Source organism: Passer domesticus, chromosome 1 (assembly GCF_036417665.1).
Source record: "Passer domesticus isolate bPasDom1 chromosome 1, bPasDom1.hap1, whole genome shotgun sequence".
Classification (NCBI taxonomy): Eukaryota; Metazoa; Chordata; class Aves; order Passeriformes; family Passeridae; genus Passer; species Passer domesticus.
In genome coordinates this window covers 911,724-925,051 of record NC_087474.1, presented here as the reverse complement: position 1 = coordinate 925,051, position 13,328 = coordinate 911,724, and the positions used below count along the sequence as shown (strand labels likewise).

The window sequence follows — 13,328 nt, the reverse complement described above, 5'->3', positions numbered from 1 at the left end:
TAATTCCAAAGCAGATCCTTTCCCAAAGGAATGGATTTATTTAGATACTAATTTTAGGGAAATGCTTGGGCTGGTTACAACCAGCACTACTCTGTCAGCATGTAAAGCTCTGTGCAGCCCGTCCCTGACACTTGTGACAAACTGATTATCCCTAATTCTCCCTTCCAAAGACTCCACGGCCAAGGAGAGGAGACAGCAGCCATGGGAGCCTGTTCTCAGAGGGAGGAGAATTAATTCACTGACTTTGAAAACTGCTCTGAGGCCAACTCTGACAGAAGCCATCCATTAACGAGGAAAGGGAGTGATGTCCACATGGGACACGACTTCAAGCAGATTCCCTTTCCAAAACTGCCTCTGCAATGAGAGATTAAAAGGCTCTCTGCTCCATGAAACCAAGCACTATGAGGGTTTCCAAGTGCTCTCCTAGCAGGATCTGGATGCTGTCCTGGCCTCGTCAGGGTTCAGATGGGGTTTATAGAAGCCACAAGCACAGCCTGCAGGGTTTTTAGCTAAAACCCTGTTTTCTGCAGGATTTTAGCTAAAATCTTTTATCAGTGATTTAGTAACAGGGCTGGAAAGAACTGCACACAGCAAAGGTTGAACTCCAGCAGCTCTTCCATGGACTGTGGATGCTCCTCTTGGAAGGAATGGCCTGAAGGTCACCCTCAGGGACATGCTGGGACACCTTAAATGCCTTGTCCCATCTGTCTGGGCACTAAATGACCCCACAGCATTCCAAACTCCCTGTTACCTCAATTCAGGTTCAATCCACCCCGTGTGGGAATGTTCCCCTGGAGAGGAGAAGGCTCCAGGGAGAGCTCAGAGCCCCTGGCAGGGCCTGAAGGGGCTCCAGGAGAGCTGGAGAGGGACTGGGGACAAGGGATGGGGGGACAGGACACAGGGAATGGCTTTGGCTGAAGGAGGGTACATTTAGATTGTTTATTAAGAGGAAATTCTTTGCTGGGAGGGTGGGAGATTCTCCCACGTGCCCTCAGCGAGTCTGTGGCTCACAGGGCTTGAGCCTGGGCCAGCTGAGGAGCAGAGGATTTGCTCCTGAGCAGAGACTGCACTGGGTGTCTCATTATGGTGTGTAACGACCTTTGGGGACTGGCTTTAATTTGGGAAAGGCTCCTTGAGTCATTCAGGCTCCCCAGCCACCACGTCCCCCCTTTCACGTGGCATCCTGATGTCCTGAGGGTTCCCTTGTCTGTCGCCAGCGCCTTCATCTGTCCCTGACACGAGTTAATTGCCACGGAGCTCTCTGATCTTCACGACTCTCCTGTCATCTTCCCCTCTCCTTCTCCAGGAGCCTTTTCCCAAGCTTGCTGTGCCTGTACCATTCCCTGTTCAGTGCCTGATGCTGGCACTGAACACCTCTATTTATAGCTGTCTTCAGCACTCGTTCCTTTATCACCTACTTGGTGTGGCATTTCATGCCCTTCGCTTTCCCAGCTGCCACAAACCTTCACATCGGATAATTTGGGAGTGGATTGGACAAGGGGGGCTTTGATTCCTTCAGAGTTTGTTTTCTTCCCCTTAAAAGCAGTTTTTAATGCAGACACCACTCCACAGCTGAGTGCTGCTATTAGGGATTCATTCAGTTTACCAAAACCTTGAAAATAGCTGAATTGGGCTGCTTGGTTGCCTGGATCCTTGGCTGGTGGATGCTTCCAATTATAATCAATTCACAGAGGTGGGGGCCTAAATTTTCCTTAATTCCTGCCTGTCTGCTGCCCTGCTGTTTTCTGTGATAAATCCTCTTGGCTGCAAAAATTAAAATGCCAAGATAATACTTAAGATCAGTTGCCAACAGCCTCCTTTGCTGGGCCCTCAGACCTGCCTGCTCTCCCCAAAGGCTGTTTTATCTCTCAAAAGTCTGGAAAGGGGCTGTCTCTCAGTCTTTTTGCTTCTGCCATTGCTCAGATTTTCTAGTTTTCTGCCTTTTTTGAATTTCATGGCCTGCCAAGATTTTTTTTCCCCTTGGATTATCATTATTTTCCATGCTTTGTATAATGGGTTGTATTCCTATTCCAAGCAACTGCAGCACATTCACCCCCTCCCGCCCCTTCCTTAAATTCACTCATTTTTGGGAGATGAATAAGAATTTAAATGGGAATTCTCCCCCACAGTACTGAGAGCTGCTGTCATTTCCCCCAGCTCTCGTGTCTTAAAAGCAAGAGCAGAAAGAGATGCAGAGAAATCATGGCAGTTTGTGGCCTTTGAGCACAAGCTTTGGATATTATTGGCATTTTTTTCTTCCCTGCAATGATGGAATTTCACAATCCGGTCTCCAGGTCTGCTGTGGAGTCCCAAGGGAAGAAATCTCCTTCTAGAGCCTGTGTTTATGTTGTCTCTTCCAGAAAGCTGGGCTTTACCAACGTGGTGATTAAATTAGATGACAGATTGAGTTTCATCCTTCAGCATTTCCAGGCAACTTTTAATTCCACCGTCAGGCACCCTCTGGCTCAGCTGTAACTGGAGCAGCTCTGCTGCAGCCTGTGCTGCACTTTCACTCTGCTCCTTGGGCCCACTTTCTGCAGTCACACCCTCACCCCAGCTGTCCCTTCCCTGTCCTCACCCCAGCTTTGGATGTGAGACAATTCCTCAGAGTTCCCCTCTCTGCCCCAGCCTCAGGCTGAGCTGATTCACTCTGCTCTGCTCTGGCAGCAGGGGCTTGGGAGCAGAGGCAGGAAACTTTTCCAAGCCTGAAGAACCTTCCTGGTGAGGGGATTGGTGTGGAAGGTCCATGTTCCAGGGCTGTGGAGCCGTGTGGGATTTGTCACCTGGCACTGGGAGCTGCCAGTCCAGCCCAGCACGGAGCTGCTCTGAGGGTTGGGCCCCTCTGCCCATGGCAGGGGTGGAATGGGATCATCCTCAAGGTCCCTTCCCAGCCAAACCAGGAATTCTCCACTCAAGCAGAGCTCTGCCCTTGCTGCTGAGGTGACGCTGCCTTTAATCCACACAGGCTTCTAGCCTGAAAAGGTGTTTTTCATGCAATTTCCCTGTGCAGCTCATATTTAAAGCTGCAGCATCTGCATGAAAGCCACACACCCTTTATTTGCATGCCTGGAGTGCTGAGTGTGCAGGACAGGGCCAGCAGTGGCTGCACAGCTCAGGAGGAGCATCACACGTGTCCTGCCCAGCACACACGTCCTTCACAGGCTGCATGCAAATGGCCTGGCTGCCCAAACTGAAAATAAACAACTGAAAACATCCTGGGAATTCTTCAGGCAGTCAAAGTGCCCCCAGCCATCCCCATGGCCAGGGGGACTTCGTGAGAGTCAGGTTTTAAAGGGGCATTTCCAAAATCAGGTCTGGGCACTACTGTACACAGTGTCCTGACCTCTGCCCAGGCTGGAGCAGGAGGAGCACGGTGCCAGAGATTGAAGGGAAGGGAGATGAAGGGAGATGGAAGTATTGGAACATGGATGAGTGGTGCAGGGAATGCATGGAGACAGCCCAGCCTTTCCAAAGGCAATTCCCACAGCAAGATTCAGGAGAGTTCACCAAGAGCAGGAGGGACACCTGTGGAAGAGAGGAGAGCAGGTGGTGAGACACTGAGAGATCAGCCACCTCAGGAGAGGTGAGAAAAGATGTGATGGAAGCAGAGCAAATTCTGAATGGCAGAATGGAAGATGCAGCAGAAAGCCTCCATTGTTTTTTCTATTGTAACATGAAACCAGAGGAATTAGAAGGCAGGACCACCACCCTCTGTAAGTTACAGCCACAAGGAAGTGTTGTCCCTGGGTTAGGAGGACTCAGAAAGAAGTGGACTGCTGGGTCCCAGCATTGCCCAGAGTAGTCCTGAGGAGTGCTGTGAAAAGTGTGTGCTCTGAAAAGTCCTGTCCCAGAGCTCCAAGCAGCCCAGGAGGAGACTCAGCATGAGATCATTCCTGTTTGGCCTGGCTTTGCTTGTGCCTGGCACAGCACACCTGGCACAGCACACCTGGCACAGCACACCTGGCACAGCTGTCCCCACCCCAGATGTGGCCTTTGGTTGCCTTTCACAATTCCCTCTCTTTGTCCCAGCAATGCCAGCAGGTCTCACAGCAGAGACCTGGAAATCTTCTGGATGCTGTGTCCTTCATATCAGCACCCTCAGGCCTGCAGGTGAGTGGTCAGAACTTTCCCCTTTCCTGCTCTCTGCACCTGATCTTGTACCTGCTCCCCTGGGGAAGGAACAGTCAATAAAACCACCCAGGTCCTGGTCCCTGGCACACTGTCCTTGCCAGTGGAGGGAATGACTTGCACAAAACTTCTTGCAGACCCTCAGGCCTGGTGGAGAGGGCTCTTTGCAGATGGCTCTCCCTCAGAACAGTCGTCTTCTGTCTCATCAGGCAGCTTTTGTCAGTCCTGGTTACATGCTCTGTCTAGCTCGGGCTGGGAGCTCCTCAGGGCCCAAAGACCTCTCACCCTCTCCTGTCCCCCAAGTGTCCTGTGCACCAGAAGCAGGACAGAAATAGCAAATCACCATCCAAGTGATCAGGAGTAATTTGGGAGCTGCGTGTTTTGCACAGCAAGGAAGAAAACATCCATGGCTGCACCAGGGAGAGCTGCACCGAGTGGGGAATGTCACAATCCCCTCTGTCCCCTACTTGGGAGTTTGAGGAGAATAATTTGATTGAAAGGCAAATCCTTTAATCTGCAGATATAAATCAGCAGAGTGGCAGAATTGCTTAGGATGGAACATATCATACAGGGCATGTCCTGTATGTCTTTTCCCTTTAAACAACCACGGGCCCTCCAGCTGTTAACCTATTTATAAAAGGTAACTTAAGGCTACGCGCAAACTCCTGAGGACATTTCATTCTGTCATTACAGCACAGATTTTTCTGCCTCAGAATAATTGGGCTTGGTTTATGAAGGCCCAGGCTAGAGAAGAGATCAGCTCTGATACTAACAGCCCTGTCCAGAGGAGCAGGATGAAGCCCTCCAGAAGGCCAGGCTGTCCTGTGCTTCCCAGGACTCTGCTTGGAGAAAGAACGATGCAAATATCAGCTCCTGCATCCTGACAAGCCTCTGCAGGTTCTCCTCTTCCCACATGTGAAATGCCAAGCTCCTGTTCCCGAGCTGTGTGTGGGAAGTGTCCCAGGTCACCCACAGCAGGACCTGTGGTGCAGGACAGCAGCAGGAGCTGTTTTCTGGGACTACAGAGCTCTTGGCAATGGAAGTCACTGCCCCAGCATCAGTGCAGCCCCCAGCCACCTTCCTCCTCCTCTTCCTCCTCTTCCTCCTCTTCCTCCTCTTCCTCCTCTTCCTCCTCTTCCTCTGTGGCTCCACACCAGGTTACAGCTGATGGAGAGATCCCAGATCAGGAGATCACGGGGTGTGCCAGCTGCAAGGCAAATCCCATGACCAGTCAGAGAGCCTTGACAGGTCTCTGGGATGGCAGGGATCCCTGGCCGAAATTCCATGCCTTCCATTGTGCTGGAGTCAGCTTTGATGAGCAGAACAGCCCCTGTCTGGCTGGCAAATGTCTGCCAGTGACCCACGATGCTTTTGTTGTCTCCAGAGCAGCGTCCTGCCTCATTGAGTAGTTACCTTCTCCTTGCATCCCTGATCCGTGATAGGGCAGTGATGAGACATTTGTTTTGTATTCAAACTCTCCAAGCTGCTTACAGACATGCACTTTCAAAAGTGAATGAGACAAAATTTCCTAAAGATGAGAGTCTGTGGGTGCTGTTCTAAGTGTGGAGGCAATTCCACTCAAATTCTTTCCAGATCTGCTTCATGAGTTTTTCTCCTCGTTACAGTTCAGGTTCATTACTTACTGACTGCACTGCTGGGTGCTCCTTTTTGGACATGACCCCTGCACGGGCTCTGCTGCCTGTCCGGGATGAGTGAGGGATGTGAGGAGTGACAGCTCAGCCCTGGCAGCGCCACTTCCCTGGAGCCTGGACAGACCCTGGGGTTCAGACAGACCCCGGAGCCTGGGCAGACCCCAGAGCTTGGACAGACCCCAGAGCTTGGACAGACCCCGGAGCCTGGACAGACCCTGGAGGTCAGACAGACCCGGAGCCTGGACAGACCCTGGAGGTCAGACAGACCCGGAGCCTGGACAGACCCTGGAGGTCAGACAGACCCTGGAGCCTGGGCAGACCCCAGAGCCTGGACAGACCCTGGAGGTCAGACAGACCCCGGAGTTCAGACAGACCCTGGAGTTCAGACAGACCCAGGAGCCTGGGCAGACCCCAGAGCTTGGACAGACCCTGGAGCCTGGACAGACCCCGGAGCCTGGACAGACCCCGGAGCCTGGACAGACCCTGGAGCCTGGACAGACCCCAGAGCTCGGGCAGACCCCAGAGCTTGGACAGACCCTGGAGCCTGGACAGACCCCGGAGCCTGGGCAGACCCCAGAGCTTGGACAGACCCTGGAGCCTGGACAGACCCCGGAGCCTGGACAGACCCTGGAGCCTGGACAGACCCTGGAGCCTGGACAGACCCCAGAGCTCGGGCAGACCCCAGAGCTTGGACAGACCCCAGAGCCTGGACAGACCCCGGAGCCTGGACAGACCCCAGAGCTCAGGCAGACCCCAGAGCCTGGACAGACCCCGGAGCCTGGACAGACCCCGGAGCTTGGACAGACCCCAGAGCCTGGACAGACCCCGGAGCCTGGACAGACCCCAGAGCTCAGGCAGACCCCAGAGCCTGGACAGACCCCGGAGCCTGGACAGACCCTGGAGCCTGGACAGACCCTAGAGCCTGGACAGACCCTAGAGCCTGTGCGGACCCCAGGGCTTGGACAGACCCTGGAGCTCGGGCAGACCCTGCAGTGCTGCCCCTGTGGGCACCCACATCCCTGCTTTGGGCAGGGGATGACAAACTCTTGCCAAACAGGCAGGAAAGCTGCCGGGTTCATTACTCTTATCTCCAACCCTTGTGCTGTCAGTGCCCTGGGATGGCCTGTGTCACCCAGCGTCCTTCATTTGCAGCGGCTCCCATCAAAGCAGTGACAAACGAGCGTTCCCCAGACCGAGCTTTCCCTTTCCAGCTCTGCTGGTGCCCACAGGGGACTCACCCAGCACGGGCCAGGCCCACGCTGAGAGCAGCCCGGTGCTGGCTGCCCTACCTGCCCTGCTGGGCTAATGGGGCTGGCCAGGAGTGACTCCTTAGGGAGATGAGCTGGGCCCTTTCCCTTTTCCACAGCCACTTTCCCTGTCTGGCCTGATGAAAGGGCAGAGCCATTGCCTAAACACCTTCTCTCCTGCCACCAACCCCACCAAACAAAACCCCCCTGTGCTGGGACAAGGACAGACACACCTCTGGCGTCTCACAGATCTTGTCTGCCTCACACCAAGGACATTGGTTCCTGCTGCCCTCCCTTCCAGGCCACATGGAGATGGGGAGGACTCGGAGTCTGGAAAAGCAAGTGGAAAGAAAACAGGTTATTTTCTTCAGAGGGACAAACAAAGATAAAGGAGATGCTTTGAATTTTTGCACAGGTGAAGTATGTGGGGAGGCAACAAATGGAGTGTGGCCTGAGGTTGCTCCCAGGAAGCAGAGAATAGACATCAGATTTTAAACTAAACCAAGGAAATTTCCTTCCTTCCTTCCTTCCTTCCTTCCTTCCTTCCTTCCTTCCTTCCTTCCTTCCTTCCTTCCTTCCTTCCTTCCTTCCTTCCTTCCTTCCTTCCTTCCTTCCTTCCTTCCTTCCTTCCTCCCTCCCTCCCTCCCTCCCTCCCTCCCTCCCTCCCTCCCTCCCTCCCTCCCTTCCTCCCTTCCTTCCTTCCTTCCTTCCTTCCTTCCTTCCTTCCTTCCTTCCTTCCTTCCTTCCTTCCTTCCTTCCTTCCTTCCTTCCTTCCTTCCTTCCTTCCTTCCTTCCTTCCTTCCTTCCTTCCTTCCTTCCTTCCTTCCTTCCTTCCTTCCTTCCTTCCTTCCTTCCTTCCTTCCTTCCTTCCTTCCTTCCTTCCTCCCTCCCTCCCTCCCTCCCTCCCTCCCTCCCTCCCTCCCTCCCTCCCTCCCTCCCTCCCTCCCTTCCTCCCTCCCTCCCTCCCTCCCTCCCTCCCTCCCTCCCTCCCTCCCTCCCTCCCTCCCTCCCTCCCTCCCTCCCTCCCTCCCTCCCTCCCTCCCTCCCTTCCTCCCTCCCTTCCTTCCTTCCTTCCTTCCTTCCTTCCTTCCTTCCTTCCTTCCTTCCTTCCTTCCTTCCTTCCTTCCTTCCTTCCTTCCTTCCTTCCTTCCTTCCTTCCTTCCTTCCTTCCTTCCTTCCTTCCTTCCTTCCTTCCTTCCTTCCTTCCTTCCTTCCTTCCTTCCTTCCTTCCTTCCTTCCTTCCTTCCTTCCTTCCTTCCTTCCTTCCTTCCTTCTGTGATTTCCTTGGTTTCATGGAAGGAAATCCCGCAGCTGTGGGGCTGTTGGGAGCTCGGGGTCACACAGCCAGGCTTGGGGAGGTCAGAAGCCCTCGTGCAATTCCACAGGGATACCTGGATTACAATGGACAGTTGCCTGCTGCAATCTGTGCTTTACAATGGACACACCTGTGGCTTTACAGGGCTCTGCTTTTTGATTCCAGGTGTACCTGGCTGGGATTTGGGTGAGGTGTCAGAGCTGTGGTGTGACAGGGGGAAGCCTGGGCACACCGTGTCCTTAATCCACCAAAGGTTTGCTCCTGTGTGATCACTGTGCAGTCAAGGCCGGGCTTTGGGCTCTCAGGTTTTTCTTTTTGGGGAATAAATTCTAGGCTCAGAATTTAGAAGGAATGACCCAGAAGCTCTTTCAGAAGCCAAAAGCAATCAGCCCAGTGGTCGGACATGCACTGATGTAACCCAATCATTTTTGTTGTATTATTGTGTTGTAACCCAAATTTTTAAAATTTACTGAGTCTGTTCCACAGACACAGGAAGCACTGTCCTGCTCTAGGGTCAGGGTGCACCCTGTCTTGGAGACAGACAGCAGAAAAGAAAGGCTCCAGAGGGGAAGAGAGGTGGATTTCCGGAGGAGAGAGAGGGATCTTTAAGTGTCTGATGATCAGGGTAGGCTGGGACAGCCCTGAAATTCAAACTGCTGCCCGACCCTCCCAAACAGAACCATCAGGATGCTATTTTATCTCAGAGCTTAAAAATAGCACATGGTACAAGCAGTTGTTATGGATCTGCCTTTCATCAGGACACGGGATTTCCCCTTTCCAGCTCCAACCCTGGAAAGGTACCCAGGCTCAGGAGGCTGGGAGAGGGGTGGGCAGAGGGTGCAGCTTAACCCTGCCTGGATGGGGTGTGCCCCCTCCCACACCTCATGCCGAGGGTGTTTCCTCCTCCAGTGACCAGACATGAGACACACCTATTTTTGTTTTAATTTAGTCACCGGGCTTTGATTTGCTTATCTGGCAGGCCAGCGTGTCCCGTATTTTCATGATTTAGTAGCTCTGCAGCTCCCTCTGGGCAGATGGGTGACACAGAGCCCTCGGGGACATGCAGGAGCCTGGCTGTCAACAGGCGGGGGACAGTGTCCCTCCCTTCTGCCCGGGTGAACTCCCAGAGCACGCTGTAATGGTTTCTCCCTGAAGAGTGAGGCTGGATGTTCCTCCCGCGTGGTTGCTGTCACTGCACCAACCCAGTGTCACCTCACGCTCGTCCCTGGGAGTTTCAGCCACGGGAAATGGTTTTAGTGAGGGCAAACGTGGAGCTGACAGTGGTGGTGGATGAGGGAGCAGTGATGGATGAGGTGACAGGAGGTGGATGAGGGAACAGTGACCGGTGTCACCCACCCGGACTTGTGCACAGTGTTCCACGCTGTCCCACACCACATCCTTGTCCCCAGAGGGGAGGGACAGGGATTTCCTGGATGGAGCACTCGCTGGATGAGGAAGGAGTTGGATGGGCACACTCAGTTGTGGCTCGGTGTCCGACTGCAGAGCAGTGACAAGAGGGACACTCAGGGGTCGGGAGGTCCAGGGCCTGAAGGGGCTCCAGGAGAGCTGGAGAGGGACTGGGGACAAGGCATGGAGGCACAGGACACAGGGAATGGCTTTAAACTGAAGGAAGGTAGATGTGAGGGTGGGCAGGCCCTGGCACAGGTGCCCAGAGCAGCTGTGGCTGCCCCTGGATCCCTGGCAGTGCCCAAGGCCAGGCTGGACACTGGGCTTGCAGCAGCCTGGGACAGTGGGAGGTGTCCCTGCCATGGCAGGGGTGGCACTGGATGATCCTTAAGGTCAGTTCCAACCCAAGCCAGTCTGTCATTCTGTGACTCTGCAGCTGTGCCTGCTGTAAAAACACATCCCTTCATCCCTCACCGTCCTGCTATCTACACTTCATCCCTTGATCCTGTTTTCCTGCTCTCCTCCTGCCCTCCTGCACGCGCAGAGGGCTGCCTTTCTGGGCCAGAAGGGCCACGGGGGATTATGAGCAGCAGCACGAGTGGTCCCTGCTGTTCGGCCACCTGGAGGGGCGGCTGGGCTCCATCTGTCCCTGGGCCCTGCTCTGTCAGCAGCCTCCTTCAGCTCCTCCACAGCCCCGAGTGCCGTGCCACACAGGCGTGCACACGCTCCCAGGGCTTCCCCTGCCGCTTTAAATATCGCCCTTTCCTGCCGCACATCACCCTTCCCAAAGCTGGGGTCTCCTTCATGCCCTTAACCTTGTCCCTTCAGCCGCGCACCCTCAGCCCCTCTCAGCCATGTCCCCCCTCAGCCATGTCCCCCTCAGCTGTGTCCCCCTCAGCTGTGTCCCCTTAGCCCCATCCCGTCAGCTCCTCTCTCCCCTCAGCCGTGTCCCCTCAGCCCCACTCAGCCTTGTCCCCCTCAGCTCCTGTCTCCCCTCAGCCGTGTCTCCCCTCAGCCATGTCCCTTCAGCCATGCCCCCTCAGCTCCTGTCCCCTCAGCTCCTGTCCCCTCAGCTCCTGTCCCCTCAGCCATGCCCCCTCAGCTCCTGTCCCCTCAGCTCCTGTCCCCTCAGCCGTGTCCCCTCAGCTCCTGTCCCCCCTCAGCCATGTCCCCTCAGCTCCTGTCCCCTCAGCCATGTCCCCTCAGCCGTGTCCCCTCAGCTCCTGTCCCCCCTCAGCCATGTCCCACTCAGCCGTGTCCCCCCAGCTCCTGTCCCCCCTCAGCCATGTCCCACTCAGCCGTGTCCCCCTCAGCTGTGTCCCCTTAGCTCCTCTCTCCCCTCAGCTCCCCTCAGCCATGTCCCCCACAGCCCCCATCCCCTCAGCCGTGTCTCCTCAGCCCCACTCAGCCATGTCCGCCTCAGCCCCCATCCCCTCAGCTCCTGTCCCCCTTAGCCGTGTCCCCTCAGCCGTGTCCCCTCAGCTCCTGTCCCCCTCAGCCCTGTCCCCCTCAGCTCCTGTCTCCCCTCAGCCGTGTCCCCTCAGCTCCTGTCCCCCTCAGCCCCTGTCCCCCTCAGCCGTGTCCCCTCAGCTCCTGTCTCCCCTCAGCCGTGTCCCCTCAGCTCCTCTCTCCCCTCAGCCCCGCCCCCGTCCTCCACCACCGCCCCTTGGCCCCACCTCCCCCGCTGGCCCCGCCTCCAGCCCCGCCCCGCGCCGCACCCAACCGCTCTGCCCGTTCACCGCAACGCCGCCTCCGCCCCGCGCGGCCGCGCGCCGCCCGCGCTCGCGCTGATTGGCCGGCGCCGGGCGCGGCGCGGCGCTGATTGGCCGGACGGCGCGAGCCCCGCCCCCCTGCGGGCAGCAGGGTAGTGCGCTCGGCGCGCGGCCAGCGCGGCTCCCCTCCCCGCTCCTCCTCCCGCCGGGCCCGCAGGGGACAGCGACACTCGCCAGGCGCCTCCGTCCCGGCGCTGCCCCGCGCCCCCGCCGCTCGGTAAGGCCGCGGGGAGGGGGCTGCGGCCGGGGACGGGGCGCGGGGACGCCGCGCTGCGGGCGCGGCGCCCTCCGACGCGGCGGAGGGGCGGCCCGGGCCGAGCGGGGGCTCCGGCCTCGCCGGTGTCCGCGGGGCCGGGCCGGGTCTGCGGGGCTTGGGAGCCGCGCAGGGAGCGCCCGCAGCATCCCCGAGCATCTCCCGGGGGAGCCGGCGCAGGGAGCGGGCGCGGCCGGGGCGCGGCTTTGTTGCTCGGGGGCAGCGGCGGGGCCGGGGCTCGGGGCGCTCCCCGGCCTTGCCCCCGCGGGCTCCCTTGGGGCGGCACACGGAGCCGCGGCTCTCGCTCTAGGGCGGCGCAGCGGTTCCGCGCTTCTCCTCGGGACGGCTGGAAACTTCCCGCGCCGCCCTCACCGCCGTGCTTCCCCGCTGGGTCCCTCGCTGCCGGCTTTATAAGGAGGGCCGGGGATGAGCATGGGCAGAGCGCGGCTCCGGCGCTGGGTGTGGCGGGCCGGGATGCGCCGGGCTCCGGCCAGGCCTGTGCTCAGTCATCGCCGCGCAGCCCGGCCGCTTTCGGGATGAGCAAACTTCTCCTGCGGAGCACGGCGGTACGGGGATTAAATAAATGTTCGCCACGGCGCGATGCGGGGCTGCTGGTAATAAGTTGAAGCTGACGGCGGTGAAGTTTTGAGTTCTGCAGATGCTGTTCTGCTTCTAAGTGTATCCTGGTAGTATGGGCGTTGTAGGCTCTGCCTCTCTGCGAGGGCTGTGTTAAAAGCCTGAACCTGAACTTAGAGGTTTACTTCTCTTTTCTTTAGGTGGTTCTTGGTTGTTCCCTCACTTATTTCCTTCCCCTGATTCCTCTATGGATATAGCAGATTAACCCATTGATTTTAGAGTTTTAAAAACCGATTTTATTTGTTTTTAAAGCTGGAATCATCTGTTCAGTGAATCATGTTCTTCCCAGTTTGCAATTCCAGCTGGAAGGCTTCTTGAATAATACAACAGCCATCCTAGTCCTGCTCAGAGTCTCAGTGTGGAGTAACAAGCCTTGCTCGGGGCTCCTCCTGCTCTGCATGTGATGCTGCTGTAGCTTCATTTTGTAAACTGAAGGGACAGGACTGCACTGGAGTTGTACAACTCTGAAGCTCCTTTTCTCCTTGCCAGGGCCTGATGTCCCATCTGGTGTATTTTGCTGGTATTGTATCTGTAAGGTGCTGTTGCAGCTTAATTAACTCCTCCTTTATTTGAGAAAGAGAAATTGTAACTCAAAAATTTTCAGGTTGACAATACAGTTATGACAAAGGTGACATTGTCTGGGCAGACCTGGCTGTCAAATTTACTTTAGGGATTTTTGGCAATGAAATTTCTGATTATCCTTCCAGATGCATTTTGCAGGATTCACAGGCTCTTTTGAAGTTTTTAATTTTTTATTCTTTTGTGCCTTCTTGCATCAGAAGAGATGGGCTTTTTCAGTTTGAAAAAGAGCTTAACTTACTTGCTGTTGCAACAGCAGCAATATCCTGTGTCTTTTGTTTTGTTTGGTAATAATTACATGTTAGTGACAAATAATAAGCTTGAAGCAGAATAGCTGAT

The 13,328-nt window shown here is 56.1% G+C and overlaps 1 protein-coding gene and 1 long non-coding RNA gene across 10 annotated transcripts in view; one reads left to right on the top strand and one right to left on the bottom strand.

Moving 5' to 3' along the window:
- Positions 1–915: 915 nt before the first annotated feature.
- On the bottom strand, positions 916–11,519 carry LOC135297046 (uncharacterized). Of its 4 annotated transcripts, none has more exons than XR_010359082.1 (3): positions 11,468–11,519; positions 7,261–7,357; positions 916–3,525 (listed from the first exon to the last, which is right to left on the bottom strand). It is a non-coding gene; the product is annotated as an uncharacterized LOC135297046 (long non-coding RNA). The 4 variants fall into 4 exon arrangements; XR_010359114.1 differs by lacking the exon at positions 11,468–11,519 and adding an exon at positions 11,426–11,460; XR_010359174.1 differs by lacking the exon at positions 11,468–11,519 and adding an exon at positions 10,224–10,600.
- A 69-nt stretch (positions 11,520–11,588) lies between these two features.
- Positions 11,589–13,328, top strand: part of MAP4 (microtubule associated protein 4) — a 148,400-nt gene continuing 146,660 nt past the window's right edge. For all 6 annotated transcript variants that reach the window (XM_064410579.1, XM_064410414.1, XM_064410645.1 and 3 more), the window contains exon 1: positions 11,589–11,738. The gene's annotated coding sequence lies outside the window, so the exon portion shown is untranslated. The remainder of the gene's footprint in view (positions 11,739–13,328) is intronic.